At 38.7% G+C, this 22,213-nt stretch overlaps 1 protein-coding gene across 2 annotated transcripts in view; it reads right to left on the bottom strand.

Moving 5' to 3' along the window:
- The window catches only part of PTCHD4 (patched domain containing 4), a 102,962-nt gene that overhangs the window by 26,315 nt on the left and 54,434 nt on the right, over positions 1-22,213 (bottom strand). The window lies entirely within an intron of this gene.

Consider the following 22,213-nt stretch of genomic DNA (forward strand, 5'->3'; position numbering starts at 1 on the left):
TCCTAATGTTTTAGGGGTATGATATTTTAATAAACTAAAATTTAATACAGAATTACTTTAATTTGACTTGTCACAGTCACAGACTAGGAATTCTACAGCTATTAAATTTTGTGACAGAATGGTAAAGCTGAAGCTGATCTTATGGAAAAGTTTAACAAATAAGTTATGTATCATATATACATATTCATATAATGTGTATGTCGAAGAGAATGCATACACACATGCACATTCTTTTTTTTTTTTCTTTTCAGAATTTCAACTGAGGGAAAACAGAAAAGCCAACATTCAAAAAACCCATCCAAAATGGTTTGGCTTTCAAATAAAAATTGCATTTGGCTTTCAAATAATATTTAAAACAATTAAAACAATTTAAAAAAAATTAAAACAGTTATAACCAAAAATTTGAATTTTGATTAGAAACTGGAAAGTTTTAAACTTTGGATCTAGCCCTGAGAAAATTCTGGCCAATGTAAGGAGACACACTACTGAGCAGAAAAAGAAGTAGGAGTAGATTGCAGATGTTTCTACCTCTGTTTGTGGGCCTTCACTCTCTGTAGTAGAAGAATTGCATAAGCCAAAGCAGGCACAAAGCAAATTTTCTCACATCAAACCCAGAAATATGACAACAGGAGATTTGCAAATAACCAAGTGTGTGCAATGAAAGGTCTGTTGAGTTTGTCTTTAGATTTAAATTGTTTGGATTCATACAGCTGCTTATGTTGCCCAAAGCAGACTCCTGACAGCCGTTCTAGACAGGGAAAATTACAGCATAAACTGTCAGGTTCTGTGAGTGTTACCTGCTCGACTGCAGATCAGTGTCCCCAGTGAAAGATAAACATACAGTAGTACAGAAGTCTTGCAGTTAGCAAAAGGCCTATGTGGAAATGCTGCTCTCTTATGAACCAGCACCTCAGTTCAGGAGGGACCTTGAATTCCCTGGTAAATTTAGGGTGAGTTGTTCAAATTCTCAAGGCACAGCTGCCCTTCAAACTGTCATTTTTGGACCATCAAGCAGAAAGGATTGTCTCCTTCTGCAGAATAAATCTGAAGAATCAAGTGACCTGAATGCAGGTTTTATATGACTGTAGCAAGTGTTTAGGTCTCCTGCAGGTTATGGACCAGGCTGGCTGGTCACCACTTCAAGGTCCCATGTTCTGGAATTGCTTAATTTAATGGTACAGAAGCCACAGAACCATTTAGGTTGGAAGTGACCTCTAAGATCAAGTCCAACCATTAACCCAACACTGCCAAGCCCAGCACTAAACCATGACCTCCAGTAACCCATCTGCACATCTTCTAAAAGCCTTCAGGGATGGTGATCCCACCACTTCCCTGGGCACTCTGTTCCAATGCTTGACAACCCTTTGAGTGAAGGAAAATTTTCCTAATATTCAACCTAAACCTCCTCTGGAGCAGCTCCAGGCCATTTCCCCATGTCCTATTGCTGATCACCTGAGAGAAGAAACAAACTCCCCTCCTGTCAGGGAGTTGTGTAGAGCCAGAATATTCTCCCTGAGCCTCCTTTCCTCCAGGCTGAGCGCCTTTCCCAGCTCCTTCAGCTGCTCTTCATCAGACCTGAGCTCCAGCCCCTTCCCCTCTGTTGTCCTTCTCTGGATGCACTCCAACACTGGAATGAGTGAAGCAACTCTATCAGCAATTAACAATAAGGGCTTTTCTCTCCTTATTCCAAAATCTCACTCATCTGCCCTCCTACAAGTTTATGCTCACAGTTGCATCTTTGCCATATTTTATTGTTATTAATTTATAAGTGTTAACATATCAGATTCTCAGTGATGAATAGCTGGATGAATGCAACCTTGGGATAGCTGCACAATAAATAATAGAGAGGGGCTTTAGTGTCAAACACATGTGTGAAGAGCTATGCAAGAATATGCACTAATGTGTGTCTCCAAACTTGTGATAATGTTCAAAATTACAACACTGTAATTAAACTCCAGGCATTTTTTGCAAATAGAACAAATATTATCTTAAGGAAACAAATTATTGATATTTGTAGCTTCTTTAAGTATCAAAATTGGCACTGACTTTCTTATGATTCTTATTATTTCCACCTATTCCCATTTTACAAGTGTCTTCAGTTCTATCACACAAACACAGGTACTGGGGAATACAGAGCAGTAATTCCCTTGCTGGCACAGGAGGAAATCTTCGCCTGACTGGTTTGCCCATGTCATCACTCAGATACCAAGTTTTCCAGTCAGCTCTGTTGCTGTCCCCAGATAAGCAGGTCTATTCCCTTCTCCCAACAAGGATACAAATCCATTTTTCCTGAAAGTTTTCTGACAGTTCTCAAGATTCAGACAACATAGTCACTCTATAAAATTCTGTTCCTTCAGCTTAGTTCCTAATGCCACAACAACATTGACAGTGGACTTATGTTCACTGAGAAGTTCTAGGAATGTTCAGAGGGTCTTTGGCTCTGGGTCAAAACTGCCAAATTTCCCTGGTACTAACATGACATGAATGAAGTGCAGCAATTTTTTATTTGCTGGACAGGCAATGGTCTATGACTTCTTTAAAGGAAAGGAGACAAGAAATTTTTATTCCATTATTTGTGAGGGTAGGAGAGCAAGAAAGGGAGGCCACAGAGAAGATGAAAAGTAGTAGTGCATTCTTTGCCTCAAATTTAAAAGGAAAAGATTAATTATGAGCAGATATTTAAAATACGTTGGAAGAGAATAGGGATAGAAACTAAAAGAGTGAAATGAGAGACTAAAGAACACTTGATTGAGTTAAATTCAATCAACCTGGAGAAATGAATCAGTTAAAAGTTAAGCCAAAGCAATCTCTGAACAATTAGAAATAATCTCAGAGGATAAATGTAGACAGGACTGTCCAAGAAGAATGGAAAGAAGAAGCAAAGTATACATCTTCAAAAAGAGCTGGAGCACTGTTTTAAAATGAAGCATAATTTTTTAAATTGAATCATGGAAAGATTTAGTTTGGAAAGGACCTTTAAAATCACCTAGTTCTAGACCTCTGCTGTGGATGGCATTAAAAAAAAAAGGAAAAAATAGGCTGAATGTCCTGGAGAATAAAACCAGCAAACAACAGCCTGTTATTTATACATGAAAATCAAAGTGAAACTGAGCGAGTTGGATTTTTTTCCCCTCATAGACTGGATTGCTAGTGAGGAATCAACATAAAAAAGGTATAAGGAAAACAATCAAGTCTAATTTCTACTTGGAAAAGGAGAAGAAGTCATTGGTTTAATCTGGAAAAAAAATCCCCAAAACCCATTAAATTAGATATCAAAAAACAAAGCTTTCTTTCTTTAAGCTTCATTAAACTCTGGAACACACAATCTAAGGAGGCGATAAAATTTTCTTCATTGCAAGTCTAAAGGTTAAATTAATAAATGTTAATGTAGGTGCTGGATACATCCTGTCAGTGCTGGGAGGCAGATTCTGTTCACATTCCTGAGGTCTCTTACTTTTGTACCATCATACCTAACTCTGTCTTGAGATGCTTAAGATTTTTTAAGCATGAAAACCAGTCTGTCTTCAGTGTTTTCTTAACCAAAGCATGCCCATTCAGCATTTAGCTATTGCTTCTGCCACGATCAGTCAGCTTCTTTGCATAGGAGTTTGATCTGCATTTATCACTCCTCAAAATAGCCACCGATACCCCAGTCTGAGCCATGAGGCTCTGCTGGAAGGAGAGCTGCTGGCTGCTGCCAGCTTTTGTAAACTTTCTAGGAAGGGAGATCAGGATGACTCTGCACTTTTTATTGAATCAAGGCATAAAGAAGATTATTTGCTGCAATAGGTAACAGCAGTCAGTGTGGTGATAACCTTGGTGCCTACATTATATTTTAAACAAACACACAAACAAGCAAAAGTCTTAGAAGTGCCATAGCACAGATTACTCAGCATTTCTGCTCTGAGAAATCCAAGTATTGTCCTCAGTTTTCATTAATGTAACTTGTAATGCATACAAAGGATGAGGAGGCAGCTTTCTTTTAAATCATAGTGGTGGGCAGGAAGTATATTTTTACATTATAATTCTTTGCTGTGATCCTATAAACTTTACATTATTTTATCTAGGGGGAAACACACCTTTTTTTTTATTATTTCCCCCAGCAGATAGGCAATTCATGTTCTAGAAAAAATTGTCTAGTTTTACTTAATATATGCCCCATAATAGCAGGGGCCATGATCATTAGGAGCATACTGAAGTGCAGAATCTTTGAATCATTGAATGGCTTGGGTTGAAAGGGACATTAAAGACCATTTAATTCCAGTTCTATGCCATGGATAGGGACACCTTCTACTAGATCAGGTTGCTGGCTCTTTGGACTCTCTTATCCAGGTTTATTGATTTGAAAATACAACCCATTTCAGTGAGTTTAGGTTCACATCATCATTTTTTCTACAGAGGAACAACTTTGCATCTCAACACATTGCAGTGTAGGATGCATTTGTTCTTCTGCTAAATCATTAATATTAGTATCATTAATATTGGTATCCCCACTTACATATAAAAACTGAAGCACAGAGATTAAGAAAATTAATCACAGTCACCAAGGACTCTCTGCATCTCAGGGAGGGAAGAAGGAATAGAAAAAGTTATTAAACCTCTTCTTTATGAGGAGTCAGTAAATCCTTAGGGATTTTGATGTAGAAGGCAGAGAAAATTTGAAGCTTGGTCATACTTTAGGTAGCAGTAGGACACTTCCTAATGTGTACCTTAATCTAGATCCCATTCCTAAAGGTAAATCTCAACACAATGCATCCAGCTAAGAAGTGGACCCTAACCACAACACTGAGGAAAGTAATTCCCAGCTTGATTAAGGAGAAGAAAAAGATAGAGAATATGTTTTCAAACAAATCTAAAATGTAGGTAGGAAAAAAAATTGTTTTAATTTTACATCTCTCTAGGTACTTGTAAAGTGATTGTAGTTGATTGTTCACATAGTTGGGTTGTTGACTATTTCTTCTATACTTAGTTTTGCCTTGGATGTTGTGCTGCTTTAGTGGTAACTGGGAGGGTCTGATGAGGCAGCTGAGGAACTAAACCCCTCTCACCATGGTTACTGGTTTACCTTTCCTCCAGAATGTCCTACTAGAGGTGAAGTCAGACCTCATCCTGCCTGGGATAGTTCAGACAATAGGATTTTCTGTGGTATCACAGTATTTACATCTTCTGAATGTCACAGAGCTTACAGCAACTGCAGCAAAAAATGAAGTCCAGTCAAAATCTCCTGCTGAAGCTCCTGCAGAAATTTTGTTTTCACCAAACCTGTACTTCTTTATTTCATTTGGTACATGTCATTTGATGATATTTAGAAGCATGTAAACAGAGAAATTAAATTCTTTCTAGGTCCATTCTCCTGTGAGGTCACTACAAGCACAATTTCTTCTCTAACGAGATTATGTAGAAATGCTGACAGAGGGGTTTTACACCCTGCTGTGCCTTTCTGTCTTGAAAAATATTCAGGGTAGAATTCTTCTTTTAAGTAGCAGATCTCTATCATAATAAATTGTCTAATTTAAAAAGCTGTTTCTTATAGAAAGAATTTTTAACCAAGTGCAATGAAACCTCAGCCAGCTGAGCCATCATCTTTAGTAACAGGGACCTCATGGAAATCTCCAGTGCTTCACAAGAGATTTCATTATTGCTACATTTTAGCACAGCTGATAAACAGAGAAAATGCACTTAAATCCATAACAAATATCAGCATCAAAGTCAGTTACATATAATAGTTATTTTGATTTCCTTAAAAGTATTTCTGCCAGACTATGGCCACATTGCCATAAGCCTAAACACATCAATACTTCCAGCTCCCAAGTTTTGGTATTTCCCCATAATATGAACCTCATTTAAAAAGTAGCAGTGCATCATAGGGCACTCCTGTTAAATATACAGACTATTCCTTCATGTGTACTCAGTAATTGCATTTGTTTCTGCTTTCATGAGCACTTCAGAAAGCCTTTTAAATAATTCTGAGAATTTCCAATGAGATAAAAAGCATTGATCTCCTCATGGCCACTTTGGGGGAGACTGGCAAACAGAAACTCCATGATTGTTTGAGGCTGAGGAGCAGTGAGGAGAGAGGCAAACATTTGATTCTGTCTGCAGCTGGGTGTATAATTGCATTTCAGAAAAGATCAGTATCAGCCTAACACTGCTGCCATGAAATTCTGCCAACTTCTCAACCACAGCCGCAGCTGTAAGAACCTGTACAGGAAGAAAATTGTGTAAAGATGCAGCAGTCACAGCTGTAGTTCTTCCCTTACCTTCTAACCTCCTAAGAAACACCAACCTATAAATTAGATTAACACCAGTCTGTCGGAAACACAGATTACAAGTGGTGGTTCATGCTCTTTTAGTCTCCTTTCTGATATGTTTCTTCTTCAAGTAATTTGTTCCACAGGCCTTACAGCCCCCTCATTCTACCTTTTCCAATCCAACTCAAAATGTCCCAGACTACACACAGAAGCGCAAACATAAGAAAGCAACTGTGGGAACTGAGCTGAATCACATGGCGATAATTTACTTACACATCACATCCCTCTGGCACATCCTTGATCTTACATCAGTTTCTGTCTCTCATTTTGAAGGTTCTCAAGGCAAACACTCTTATCCCTGTTTACACAGAGACCACCACAGTGGGACCCTGATCTTGGTTTAAATTAAGAATAATTAATACTAACAAGAAACTGGCATCTCTGATTTTGAATCTCATCCAGTTTTGGATCTTTCTTATTCAAAAGACATTTCCAGAGCTTCTCCACAAGTATCCCTGGGCAGAAGCCCAGGATGAGCCCTGGAGATAAGCCAAAGACCTGCTAGTCCAGACACAAACATGTTTCTAACTAAACTGTAATGACACTTTGTATTCAAGATTGCTTCAGTTAATTTTAAGGTAGTATTTTACAATTTTTCATGCCTAGACTCTTCTTTTTCGAAGGAACAGAAATATTAAATAGCACCCCCCGGACTGAAATAGAGCTGAACATGGGGAATGTTTCAGTGGATGTGATTAATAACTGGGCTGCACATCTCATTAAGTGAGATTTACGTTTGAGCAAATGTATATGGCTTGCAAATTGTACATAAAGTTGGAATCCTGCTTTGTTTTCTGCTGTGCTTAGCAATGAATTAAAATGCTTTTGCTGTTTCTCATTTAAGACTTTTAATGAACATTGTAGGCAAGAACTGCACATATGGAAACTGCTATTTATTGATTAGAGCTTAAGTGACATATAGAAGACAAGGTAATGAATTTAGATAAAGTCTTTAATTAAATTATTATACACTTATTTAGGCTAAAAGCATTGGATAAACTTTTGGATGGATTTCTGACACTAACTGGAACATTTTATCACCTGGATTTGATAATCCAGTAACATCCAAAATAATAAGGTACTAGTGACACTCAAGAAAGGAAAATGTTTCAATCAAGCATAGATTCTGGCATCAAGCAAAAATAATCTGTACTTGAATCATTACAGGAACAATGTTTGGTCATTTTCTGCTTTCTGGCAAAGACAGAACAATAATAGATTCTTCAAAGGAAAAATAGCTAAATAGCTGAAGAAATAAATAGATATGAAAGCATACATGTCAAAAAAATGACCAGTGCCTTTGTAAGTTTGAGCAAATGAAGAGAGCAAAGCACTGTTTGAAGGGTGTGGGACAAATTCTTGGAGTTTTATCCATGAGGCAAGTGTGTAATATTATCAGTGGTGGGACCCAATTGTGAAAGGAGAAAACTTTTACCTTTCAGTGACAAGATCCATTTGTCTGCACAATCTGAAGTCTTGGAACTGCAAGATTCCAGACATAACAAGCAATGAGCAGAAAAAGTTCATTCTTCAACTTTCCAATGAAATTATTCATTGCAACAACCAACGTCCCCTTCCTGGAACAGATGGAAAATCACCTGGGAAAAGCTTTTTGGGGATTTACCTCTCTTTGAAAGGGATATAGTCACTCTGATCATGAATATTTTCCATACATCCCCAAAATCTAAAGAGGCACCATCTTCTCACTGAGTGTAGAGCTGGTGCTGCGGTTAGTTTGGTTTGAAACACACTAAAGAGAGTGAGTGCTGCACCGTGGCTGAAGTAGCTCATTTTCAGTTGTTACCCCAGCTGAGTAAAGCAGGGCTAGCCTCTACCTTGATAGTTACCAGGTCAAATCCTGTGAAATTCCTACACTAATAATTCCTACTTGGAAATTAATCCAGTTGGTGACACTGTGGTGCAGAGCACATTTCTGGACACTGAGATTTCCACCTAGACTGCTTATCTTGATGTAACAGCACACCTTTACTGCAATAAAGAGAGCTTCAGACAAAGGGAATGAACCTGGCTGCTGACAGGGTGGTATTTTTAACAGTGTTGTTAGTGCAGGATTTGCTGACATTTGTTTACTTCAGAAAAGGGATGGGAAGGCAGAGTGTGAGGTTTTTTGCTTCTCTTTGCTGGGAGTGAAGGAAGTATAGGGACTGACTCAGCAACTTGAAAGATAGGTATTAAATCTCCCTTTCCCTTCCTAAAAATCCCCATTCCTGCACTGCACAGGAACATGGGAGAAGGCTTCTCCACTGCCCTTGCCAAGACTGGGACAGCATTGGGATCACTGCAGCATCAAGGCTCTGGCTCAGGCTGTCCCACCAGTGGGACTGCTCAGTCTGGGAAGCATCCTCACATCCCCACATCCCCACATCCCCACATCCTCACCTCTGGCTGCTCTAGATCACAGGCAGCTGCCAAGCAGCTGATGCAGCAGCGTGGCTGCTGCCCTGCTCTGTGAAACACAAACTGAGCTGCTCACACAGCAACTCTGGGGGAGCAGCAGCCCTCTCCCATATTCCAAAGCTGGGTTGCCAATTCAGGATCTGTAAGTTACATATATACTATTTATCAGACAGCAGTGACAGGCAAAGCTGTAGATGCAGGAATTCATTCAGACAAGCTACCAAATGGTTACAGAGGTGCTCAGCATGCCTCTTCACAGCCAAAAACCTTTCCTTGGACCTAAGGGTTTCCTCTCATTAGACAAGGGGTTAAAACCAAAATGAACCAAATAGAGAAGAAATAGCTTATCTGACAGCTGGAATAAAATAATTCTCCTTAAATTTCTTTATGGAGTTTTACTGAAAAATAAAACTACAAGATAAATTGGTGCTCTGCCTGCTGCTCCACAGCTTGCAGCTACTCCTGTATCAAATTGGCTCAAACCCCTGTAACACTATCATAGACCATTCAGCAAGTTAAAAGAACTTGCACACATTCATGGAGGGAAATTGCACAGAAATGGTCATTAAAGTCAGCGATAACATATTTGGATTCACAAGTCAATGAGCCAAGAAGCAGCAGGAGCCTTGGGAGTGTTTTGGGAGAGCATGACTTGATGCCTGACCTGTTGAAATCCCCAATTTTAAAGCACTTGCCATTGGTTGCTATCAGAAATAGGATGCTGAGCTAGATAAATCCTTTGGCCTGAGTCAATCTGAATGATTTTATGTTCTTTTGTATTCATGGGGCTGACTGCATTAAAACCCAAATGCACAAGAAGCATGACTTAAAGTTGTGCAGCTCATCAGGCCCTTAAATCTGGCATTTAAGTTGTTTACTTTACTAATTTTAGTATTGTAGCAATACCATCTAGAAACCTAGCTTTGAATTGATACAAATACTTGCCTCTTTCAATGCCTGGTCTCAGGTCCCACTTACCCTTGGCACCTGTGCACATCAGTGATTAAAAATTGATTATTTTGCTGTAGGATGATATAGCAGTGCATGCATTGATTCCTTCATGCACTATATAGATGAATGAATATCATGACCTCTGTGTGATTGTTGTGAGTATTACACCAATTTTATGGCAGGGAAACTGAGGCAAAAAGAAATCTAGTTTTAATCTATATAGCTTTAAACTGTCTAGTTTTGAACTATCAGAAGGCTCCACAAGCAAGCCCATGGCATTGCTCAGCTTTGCTGTTCTCAAGTAGCACAGGATTTTTATTGCTATTTATATGCTTAAAACCTAATATCAATCAATCAATGAATGTATATGTCTTACTTTGGAAACTGATACCTTGGGCATTGGACCAAGACACAGAAGATGTAAACCATGCAAACTCATAGACATTTATTAATATATGTTGCTTTCCCAATTTTTTAGATAGCATATAACTGCTACTTCTCCTGCAAGCCCTTGACTCCTTCCCACATTGTTTTTCAGCCTTTCCAAGAGTCAGGGCTGTCACCAATAAAGGACTCCTACCCTACATGGCTCTGATTCATTCCCCTCATCACTCACCAGAGGACTCCATGACGAGATGGAATTAGACCAAAAAGCTCTTTCTCAATTTTGTAGGGCATGGCCTCACCTTCAAGCTGCTTCTCATAAACTCTGCTGAAATGGTTGTAAATAAAGCACAAGAGGAGCTTTCACTTCATGGCAAAACTCCCACAGCCATCTGATATGCTCAGTGTTGCCATCAAAAACATGAGTGGGTTGGCTTGTGCAGGACTTTAAAAAAGCCTCTTCCAGTTAGCAGCATTTAGCAGCTCATTAATGTATCTGAAACCTGACCTTTAGCAGAATGGTGGCAGGAACTGGGGAGATGATCTCTCTTTCCATCTGATACACTGCTCCAGCTATCCTTCCTCTCTAAAAAGTCTGATTACCTCTTAAAGGAAGCACAACACTGTGAAAGAAATAGAGGGAATGAGGAAACTGCTGGATCAAATTACTTCAAACCCTTACTTTTTAGTGCTTTTAATAAATTTCAAATGTTGCATTGTCAGTCATTGCAATGGGAGTAAGGCAGAGATGCCCCAAACTCAGACCACAAATCTCATTTAATAGCTTGGAATGTGTAAGTGAGACATGTAAGAAATCTGGAAAGAAGCAGACTCATAAGTCTGTTACCAAGAGAAGGTTTTGTTTGCAAAGCTCAGAAGAAAGAAAATTATAATCTATGCCAGGAGCAAGGTGCTGGCTGTTCCTTGATCACTGATCTTATGGAAGGCTTAGTTTTATTAATTTTATGTCAGCAAAGCATTGTGAGAAGCACTTCACTATGTGCTCTCAGTACCCTGAATTTACTCAGAAAGGAAAATAACAATAAATATAAAATTAACTATATTTGTAAATCACTGCAATTTAAGTGTGGGACAGAATGAAAAGTTATGCTTTGTTTTAGAAAAAGATTTTAAGATTGCTTGCCTCCTACAGGAACCTATATATCAGTTTATTTTAGTTGATTGCTTCTGAGAATGTTGCTCATTTATCCCAGCAATGACATAGCAAATTGCTCTTTCCCTTCAGTTTTAAAGAACTAAAAATGATTTTAGATATTGTCATGAGTTATCATTATAAGACTGAGCCAGAAATTTGTACCGTTTCAGTCTATATCTCTCAAGCTGATAAATGGTGTTTTCATTCATAAGGCTCCAACTGCAAGCTTAAAAGATTACTAAATACAAACCAGAACACTCTGGCAAAATACAAGAATGTATCAGTAAGGAATATTAAAATTCCTTTTCTGAAAACAGTTTTAGCTGTGGTCTGTAAAATATCCCCTGTGTGGAATGTAGAAGGTGCCCCTGCCTATGGCAAGGGTTTGGAACTAGCTGATCTTTAAGGTCCCTTCCAACCCAAACCATTCCATATTTCTACAATTTTGAAATGTATTTTTTCAAGAAAATCAGTAACAAAACCAGAAAATGTTCCCATAAAATGTTCCCACTTAAAAATTACTGCACAATCTGCATGTTTGTAACCTCATTTTAGATTTAATGTTGTTATTTCATATGAAATCATAATGATAAGTATCTTTTCATTTTAAATGGGAAGATGAAAGTTTCACATAGCCATGAACATGGAGTTCTGTTGCTCTAGCATCAGATCACTGCAGTCCTGTGCTGTTTTCTCAGGCAGAAATGATGCTGAGTACCTCAGCCTTCTCCTGGCCTGGTGTTACCAGTTTGCCAGCATTTTTTGCCTTTTTTGGCCTTCTTTTTCTGGCCAACATGTCTGTGGAAGCCCTTCCTGTTAGTCTTTGTGTCACTAGCCAAGTCCAGCTCCAGGTGTCCCTTGGTCTGTCTCACCCCATCCTTACACAACCGAGTGTGTCCTATAATCTTTCCAGGATACTTGTCCCTGCTCCCACTGCCCATACATTTTCTTGCCTTTTGGTCTGACCCCACTCAGCCATGCTGGTCTCTTGCCTTCCTTTCCTAATTTCTTGCTCCAGGGGATTGCCAGGTCTTTTGCTCTGTGGCAGATATCCTTAAAGATCCTCTAGCTCCGTTCTGCTCCCTAAGGCCAGTTTCCTCTGGGGTTATATGGACTAGCTTCTTGAAGAGCTGGAATTTATTTGCCTAAACTTCAGGGGCTTATCTTGTCTCTTCACCTGACCCACATCTCCTCCATCTCTGCTTCCTCCCCTATCTCTTCTAAACAATGTTTAGCCACTGATAGCCATGCTCTGGTAATGGGATTCATCCCACCCAGTTTCAGGAATGGCTTCTAGGTCACAGCTTTCTGACAGCATAGTGGCTTCCAATTTCTCTGTTTTGTTACTTATGCTAGGTGTAAAGTCATTCATGTAGAGGCACTTCAGCTGGGCTTCCTAAGGGAACACCCATTCAATTCCTTAGAAATATTTCCCTGATATTTTCCTTTTGGCTTCTGTTACCTCAGGAGACGCTGGCCTGTTTCTGTAAGATTTCAGATTTTCTGTAAGTGTTCTCCAGTGTACTCAGCTTATCTCAGAGCAACAAGCTGAGGGTCCTGGATAGTTCTGAGTTCCTCTAACCCTGACGTACCACCCCTTGTCATGTGCAGGGCAGGTATTATCCCCCTTTCCCTTCAAATCTAGAGCAGCCTCAGGTAGCTTATCTATCTGGAAATCTACAGGAGTCTGTCTCCTTCCACTGACCCAGAGGAAGCTCAAGAAGACAGAACTTCAGGTGTTGACAACACATTTATGCCAGGTGGGATCAATCCAGGTTCATGTAAATCAAGACCACAATTATCACTGAGGAACTGGCTCTTTTGGTGAGTTAGGGATTTGTCCTGGATCCAAGGAAGTGGTTGGCAAAGCTGAATTTCCACATCATGAAGTGATCAAGCAGATGGTCACATTTTGGCTGCGGTGTGTTGGGGTTGTCTCCATGGAGTGTTCTGAGACAATATGTGCCCATATAGACAGAAAGATGTTGTGGAATTATTACTGTTACAAGGTCTGCCTTCTGCATGCCAACAACAGCTACAAGAGATGCCCTTGCACAGTAAAGAGAGCAATATCTGATTAGCAGGGAATAAAACTGTGGCATCAGCAGATCATACAAATGTTATGGTTGCAAACTGCCAAGAAGCTTGCTGTCAATTAATTTTCTCACAAACAATTTGCAGAAAATTCTTCTTTGCCATTGTTGCTAACAGAACGATGATTATGGCAGATTTTATTACTTCTGGAACAGCAGAATGGGAGGTGGTGTGTCCAGGCAGACTTGTCAGCAGCCCAGATGTAGGCAGGATGGGTTCATATATCTCCTCTCTGTTTTCTGAGTGCCCAGGTATGAACTAAATAGAACAAGACCCAAAATGCTCATTCTCCTATATAGACGTTTTTCTCCTTTATTTTTTTCCCTTTTAGCATAGGTGGTTGACAGACCTTTCTCAATTTCTTTTTGCAGATTAGTTTGTTCAGGTGTAATTTTCTTCTTCTCCAGGGTCCAATCCCTAGTTGAAGGGTGTCCCCTGGCACTTGGTGACTTCCCCTAGTTCTTGCAGCTTGTCAGAAAACCCAATCCAGCCTTGCTGTGAATGATCTTACTTCTTCTGTGACCCCTATTTGTCTCCAAGAGTAGAATAATTAATACTGGTCAGTCAGCCCAGAACTTAATTTAAACAGAAGGCAAATTTCTATGGAAATCACAAGTTTTCATTCAAAGAAAGCAGCGATTTTAAGCTCTTGGACCACAAGAAGGAATAATCTAAACTAAAAAATAAGGGTACAGAAGATACTTAAGTCAAAGATACTTTTCAGCCTATTCTCTCAGGTTACTTAGCCAGGGTACTTGTTCACACTTTCACACCACAAACACTATCCCTTGAAAAAGGATTTTGGAGAGACTCTAACCTGCACAGGCACCATTTGACTTGAATATTGACTTGAAGAAGCAGATAATCAAAATGATATAACTACAAACCATTTTATTGTAGTTAAGTGCATCAATTTCTATCACTGCTGTTCATGCCTCCTTCCCACATACCTCTCTTTTTGTATTAAAGTGAAAGAATTTCTTTAGCCTTGTTAGTAAGTATTCAGTATTAAAAATTATTATTTGAGATTAGATCTAGAACAATGAAAAATCTTGGTGGGATTTTCTTTTATCTTTGTTCTTTCAGGACTGAATTGTTGCCTTTACATCTGACTCTGGAATAACAGATTTGTTAAGGTTGGGAAAGACATCTTAGATTGTCCAACCATTAAATCAGCACTGCAATACCTGCCATTAAACCATATCTCTAACACTGTATCCACACACTTTTGTACACTTCTGGAGAATGTGACCCCATCATTTCCCTTGGCAGCCTGTTCCAATGCCTGACCATCCTTTCAATAAAGAAATTTTTCCTAATATCCAATCTAAACTTCTTCTGGTGAAACTTTAAGCTGTTTTTTCTTGCCTTATTGCTGACCTCCACCTGGCTCCACCTTCCTATCAGAGAGTTGTAGTGGGAGAGAAGGTCCCTCCTGAGCCCTCCCAGCACCCTCAGCTGCTCCTCATCAGACCTGTGCTCCAGACTCTTCCTCAGCTCCACTCCCTTCTCTGGACATGCTCCAGCCCCTCAATGTCCTTCTTGTCATGAGGTCCCAAAAACTGAACCCAGGATTTGAAGTGTGGCCTCACCAATGCAGGGGAGAGTCGCAGAGGACAATCACTGCCCTGGTCATGCTGGCAATGCTAATCCTAGTACAAGTTGCTGTATTGCACCATAAAGTTTGGATTGCAATAAGTTTACAGAGTCCAAATGTGGCAGGTATATTTTATTTTTTTTTTTTTTGGAGAAACACATAATTATTTCTTTTCCTGTTCTTAGGAGTTGGCTTTAAAAGTGCCTTTAAATGCCTAAACCAAGTCAAATGAGACAAAGCAAGAGAGCAGAGAATGTCTCATTTGAGGACTATGTCACTTATTTGGGACTAAATCCAGAGACATCTCAAATCAATCACTGATTTAAGGAATATTGCCAGGACAGAATAACAGTGCCTGGATAGGCACAGCCTCCCCCAGAATGCTTCTGCTGCATGCTGATGAAGAGACTGTGATGGACTGTGAGCTGGTGGGCACTAATTCTCCCAGGCAGACAGGGAATCAACACTGAACCGGATCTAACCAAGTGTAGGTGCTCTTTCCACTGATCTACCGACAGGAAGGAGATACTTTTCATCATTTGTTATTGTAGGGATTTTTTTTTTTTTCATTTCCTTTGCTGTTTTTTTTTTCCCCCAAGACTCTAAAAAAGGGATTCAGGCCAATTTGAACATTTATGTCAAAGCCATTCTCTTTTTTCCCCATTGTGTTTTTCTGGCAAGAAAGGTATGGCGAGTTGGATGCAAGTTTTTCAAACTTGAGACGCTCCAACTTGAGCCTGAATTTTACAAATGCATGAAGAACCTCTATAGAAAATCCCTGGGTGATTAAATGTAAGTTGGTAGACTTCAAAAACTGAAAACAACTTCAAGAAATATTGAAAAAATTGTGAGAAGAACTTAGACATTTCTCTGTAAGAGAACAGCCTCAGTAAACCCTTCCAAATGCATTCACGGTACTTTAGTGCACACACTTCTACTCCAACTTCTGACATGCTCAGCTTGTTCATCTTCATTTTTCAGTCTACAATTAAGTAAAACAGGAAGGAACCAGCTCGATGGTCCAGCAGTTCCTACCCCCAGCTGATTTGTCTGCAAGGCTGAACATGATCTGTCCTGGTATTTGTTGTTTAGTCTTCAAAGGTACCAAGACAAGGATAGGCACCTGAGCTTCCTCTTTAGACAAAGAAATTATTAACTGGATCTTAAAATAGGTGGGATGGATTCTCTGGGGACACCCTCTTCACATCACCAACTTCTGAGGGAGTCTAGAAGTTTAATTTTCAGGCTAATAACTCTAGGTGAGATGACATTTTAGTCACTCTTAACATTAAAGAGGTAATTAAAAACGTATGTAGACATCTAAACTGACTGATAGACATCTAAGTAATTTCTTCTCTACTTCAAAGACAATTTTGAAAATTCCACTATGTATGCATGTATAGACATATTGACATTTGACAGCTTTCCCTCAGAAACTTTTGAAAATTTATTACACTCAACTTCAGGAATGTCACCTTAATGATTTTCTTGAGAATTTCTTTAAACTAAAACTGCTGAAGAAGCACTGATGGGCTATGTGCAGAGAAAGATGAGTGCACCAAGCTAATTTAATATTTAAGCATCTTTTTATCTGCTTAAAAAATTGCTGCAAGCCAACCTATAATTTTCTGCAGGTTTCATGTAATAGAATAAGATTAGAAGCCAATACTGAAAAGTACACCAAGATAATTCTGAGGTGGGAAAAAACACTGAACATTGTAGATGTTTATCTTATAATACCTTTAACAGAAAAGTACTAAGAGTGAGGCTTTGGGTTTTCACAAATTCTAGCCAATAACTTTCATATTAAATCCTCAGGATTTTGGTTCTTCATGAGTCATTTTACTGAACAGTTCTTTTTGCTCTAAATGGGGCCTTTGAATATTGTGGATTTTTTCTGGAAATCAAGAATTTTTGTTTTTCTTATGTATCTCTTTGACATCAGTGTAGTTTAATGATCACAGCATTCTGAATACCAGTGTAGGTGTTGGGGAAATCTGGCTGATAACATCAATGGTTGACTGCAGCTGTTTTTTATTACTTGGGAAATATTACTCATGATAGACACAGGTGTAGAACTGTGATTCAAGAAGGGGGTATGCCTCAAGGATGTGAGCAATTTCTTATGGGGCAATACTTCCATCACAAGTTCTGATATAATTGTCTTGTTTTGTTCTTGCCAAGGTATGGCAATTACTGCAGGGTGTCAATTAAAAATATGACATTTTCCTGGGAAATGTGCCACATATTAAACAGAGGCATTTGACACATGCAAGACATAAAAAGCACATGAAGATGGACTAATGATCTGGCATCCATTATTTATGGGAAAATGAAAATATAAGAATCACTGAAATAAATCACCTTGAGTGTCATTACAGTCAACTTTGTGCTTCTTCGTCAGGGAAGGATATCAAATTTGTGATCTGTTCGTGACAAATTCATGTTAACTCTTTCTTATAACTTTATTATCCCACTGGAGTTTGCAAACTGATTGTTCAAAAACCTTCCTCTCTGTGGCTTTCACAGTTAGGCTGGCCAGTCTAAACATTTCTGGATCCTTCTGCTTAGGCTGCTATATAGAGGTAAGTACTGTGTTTTCTTAGCCCCATCCTCTGGGCTCTGCCTCCACAAGTTCTAATATGCCAGGTAAAATTTCTAAGGGAATAATTGCTAATGTTTACAAGATAATTTGGGGTAGTCTTTCAAACCTTTGCAAATTAATTATCAGCTGGGTTGGAGACATTTTCTTACTTGGCAACATATGGTTACACAAAATCAGCCCAAAATATATTACAAAATATATGCCCAACTATAGGTGTCTAGGACTAGAGTATTTGAGGTGCCCAAACATGACACTTAGATTCATACTTGTAGAAAATTCATACTCTTGGAAAATTGTTCTGAGTCCTGAAAGTGGAATGCATTTGTGGAAAAGTGAAATACATTTGATCAACTGAAGAGCTGTGTTTGTTTACTGGTGATGAAATCCAATGGGGGAAATGCAGATGGTCACTAATACTTGAGATACTTTGATACATGTTTCTTCATGTCTTTTTCTTTTGGTTGCTGAAGGCCAGACAGAATATATCCTAGGGCTTCTTAAACTGCACAAGATATCTGCAATGAATCCCAGCTTTGACCTCTGTTGATACAATAGGAACCAAGAAAGCCTTATCTTGAATCAAGTTGTTTAAGTAGTTGAATCAAATTTGGTCACACAAGAAATACACACATCTAGAGTTCCAGAGTAAAATTCATTTTTCCTTTTTTTTTTTTTTTTTTTTTAATATTCAAATGTAAATTCTACTCTAATTCTATTCCTCTATAAAGAAAGCTTATATTTTGCAATAATCCTACTCTATGGTTAAAAATCTTGATTATGTTAGGGAAAGATGGGTGATAACAATGCAGGTCTTGTCCATTGTTCCCTAATGTGGATTTTTATCTCCTTGTCACTCTTCTTGAAGGTCTGTTTTTCCAGATTGATTATGATATTTAGTTCATGTTATGGTTGGTGACATTCCTATTCCACCTATTCCCAAGGAGACTGGGCCTGAGTTGTCAGGACACACCCATTGCTGGACTGGACCCCTCACTGCTTATCTGCCAATGTGCAATACTGTAGAACTCCAGATTTATCCTCTTCTTAACATAAAAAATAAGCTATAAATGTAGCTCTGTGTTGTTGTGATTGATTCATGTCTTATATAAAGAGATCAGAAATAAATCATATCGTCATTTTCTGTTCTTCCAGCCTGCTTTGATTTCAATTTTTTGACAGTGATCACTTTAATGCCCATTTCCCATTGATTGTATCTCCTATATTCATATATACTTGGGTTATCCAGCACATATTCTCCTTTATCAGCACCAGCTGTCAGTCATTCTCACTATATTATCAGCTTCCCTTGTAGCTCCCAACTATTTTCTTATATTTTATTGAAAATGGAGACAAGATAGCACAGAGCTGAATCCAACATGCACCAAGGGTTTTTTTGCCACTGTCTCTACTGAAATGCGCTGCAGGTTATTGTAGCTTGGGTTTCCAAAGCTGTGCTATGCAGTAATTTTCAGTGGGTACCTCTATATCCTTACATTAAAAAATGCCCTGGAATGGACACCCCAAAACTATTTGCCATATTTCTGATTGACAGAGAGGTTTCATCTGGGCCAAGTAACATTCTCATAAATTGTTCCCAGGCACAGCTGAGGATGTATTATAGGCCAGGAACTGTTCCCAATAGGAGATTTGGATATGGCCACTCTCTTTTGAGGGCTAGGAGAATTGAAACATATGGATGTTGTCAGATAATGCCAGCTGGCCTCCAGGATAAAGAATAAACAGTAGCACAGTCTTGGTAACTGCTATGGATACAGCCATTGCTTCCAGAGATGCGAGATGAATAAAACTAAGAGAATGGCAATCCAAGCTACAAATTATTGGTGGCTTTTCTTTCTATTTTTTTTTTTTTTTTTTTTTTTGCTTCCTTGCTACATTTAGATTCTATTTAGGATTGAATTGACTCATTTTTCTTCCCTGTAATTTCATACATTTGCAAAACATGGAGTGAGGTCATCTGAACACAGGTAACTGTGAGCTGTTTAGACACTTTCTGTCCACAAAAGAGGATTGCTTTCATTACAGTGCAGTAAGGCTTCTAAATCAGGACAGATGAATTATGACTCAGTAGTGCATATTTCATCCCATTGACTACAGAGAGAGAACCTACAATGACCTGCTGTGGGAACCACCTCAGACTGCTGTACTGTGTATAGCTCATCCTTTATTTCCTCGGCCTTCTGTGAATTTCCGAATTTCAATTTTACCTACTAGTTTTTTTTTTCACAAAGCTTTTACTGCTCAGCAAGAATTAGTTGGCATCATAATACTGAAACTCAGAGACAAAAATGGAATAAAACAAGCTCAGGATAAGTCTGCTGTCTTTCAGGTTTTCTGTGATAATAAATTATTTATGCTGTGTAATTATTTTTTAGTCTGTTAAAAAAAGTTCCTTTATCCAGTTACTTTATTTCTTTCCTGTTTTTTTCTAGTTTGTACTTTTTATAGGAATTATTATCAATGTACATCTTATCTATTCTCCTTCAGGAGCTTCCCACTAACTTTTTACTATCTTAATGCTTTTATGCTTCAGAGCCTGCATAACAATTCTAAGGCCTTCCCAAATTATTATTTTCTGTAGATGAGAACCAAAGAGCTATAACATAAACTTCTCTTTGGAGTAGTAAATTCAACCATGTATTAATAAATACTCACTCTCAATTCACTCCTTGACTTTAAACTCTGGAATATTTCTCCCCTATTAGTCAACAGAGACACCAAGCTATCTCAATTCATTTGCTTGTTCAGACTGTCAGAATAAATAATTAACACAGTTCAGTAGTCCTGTGCTTTTTTCTCCCTGTAACTGATTGGTAGATGTGTCTTATGAACAAAAAAACCTCAGATTTTTCCTAAATCTTCAGAGAAACTTAACCCTCACCTATCAGTAGGCTAAGATATCCAAATTCATTTGAGGTTTTGTGGTTTTACTATGGCCAATTACATTTCCTGGGCTGAGAGTCATTTCCTCTCTGACTTGAAGATCTAGAGAAGATGTTTGTTTTATTCATGGGTTTTGCTTCCATGTTGCTGGATGGGCAAACCATGAATATATTTGCTGATACATTATTCCTTGGCAGAATTTTAAAAAAAGAAAAATGAACCCCTTTTCAGGGAGGCTGCAATATCCTGCAATGGATGGAGTTGTCTGTTATCCTTTAAAATAGAGGGGGAAGATGCAAATCTCATTTAATACCACACTTTCTTTACGCTGGTTCATTAATCCAATTTTCTCACCTTTTTTCCCTCCCTTTTTGGTCATGATTCCCTTTAATTGATTGCAAATGGACTTTGTCAATTGTTTCATAGAGATATCATGGTCTGGCAATGATGTCCTGTGCAACTCTTGCATGGGCGCCAGACAGCCCCACAGGCCCTCTCCAGTTACCCAACATCAGGTACTCTTCTGGAGCATATGAAGTTCTCTCCCTGCCAGGTGAGATTTCCAACTTACACTCATGCATTCCAACACTTACCAGCTTGGTGTTAAGAGCCCTGGGATGTTTTCATTCCCATGCCTGGCACCAGGCTGAATTGTTTCAAACAGCTGAACTGTTTGAATTGTTCAACAATTGGAAACAAATCACAGAAATAAAAGCTTTCTTCTTGAAAGAGCCTACTTGGAGTTTGAGCTTCCTTGTCAGGGCTACCATGACAGTTCTGACATAGGAGAGGGGCTCAAATGCTCACCATGTGTAAATTTACTACTTAGGAAGAAGAAAATATGCATGATGAATATTTGACAATGACTAGGGAAAGCAGGAGCAGAAGCAGATAAAATAGGTAAGAAGCTAATATTGGCAGCAGTAGTTGTTGAGTATGAAATATAAGTAAATGTGGCTGGGTTTTTCACCTTGTCTTTTTTATACCACATTCAAAAGTTGTCAAGGCAAGAACTGGATCTTCTGTTCCAGAAGACTGGAATTATCCAAAGGCTCTCTGGTTTGTGAGACTAGCTGATCATGTTTGGAAGTCACTTTCAGCAGCTTGAGGAGGCACCAGGTACCACAAGTGATGCTTTTTTATCCTATCCATTTATGGGTGATGTTCCCCTCTGCTGCCTGCCTCCCTCCACTATTGCAGTTCAGAGAAAATTAACACATTCGGCCTGTTTCCTCAAAAGGCAAGAAGGCTCTCCACCTTTTTCCTCCTGCATCTTGCACATGACATTACCTAATTTATTTTCTTACTGCAGCACATTCTTAGGAAGAGCAAGCTATCATCACAATAGAAAGTTCTGGGTTCCAGATGTCACTGTCCCAAGGTGAATTTTTTTTCTAAAGTAGTGTATGCCTTATAATAAAAGCAGCATCCATCCTAACTAAAGTGTCTGGAAGTCAAGTTTTCAATAAATATTCAGCAAAGCATTTCTGTCAGGTCAGCAAACATTGGCAGTCTTGTATACATCAGGAAGAACAAAAAAAGTAAATATAAATTGAAAAGTTTAATTCAGAAAACTCAGATTTTGTTTGATTTGTAGCCATGGAAAAGAAGACATCAAAGAATGTTTTTTCTCCTTTCAGTCTTCCCAAAGATTAGGTGGAGATGTGAAGGAGCATAATTTTTCATATTTTCTGCAAGTCTTTAGTTGGATCTAAACCTGAATTTAATCTTGGAGAAAAATTTACAGCATCTCAGAGTGGTTGTGTGCTCAAGATGAGTTCAAATCATAAAAGGTC

The sequence above is a fragment of the Lonchura striata genome, chromosome 3 (genome assembly GCF_050655825.1).
Source record: "Lonchura striata isolate lonStrDom1 chromosome 3, ASM5065582v1, whole genome shotgun sequence".
In the NCBI taxonomy this organism is placed as follows: Eukaryota; Metazoa; Chordata; class Aves; order Passeriformes; family Estrildidae; genus Lonchura; species Lonchura striata.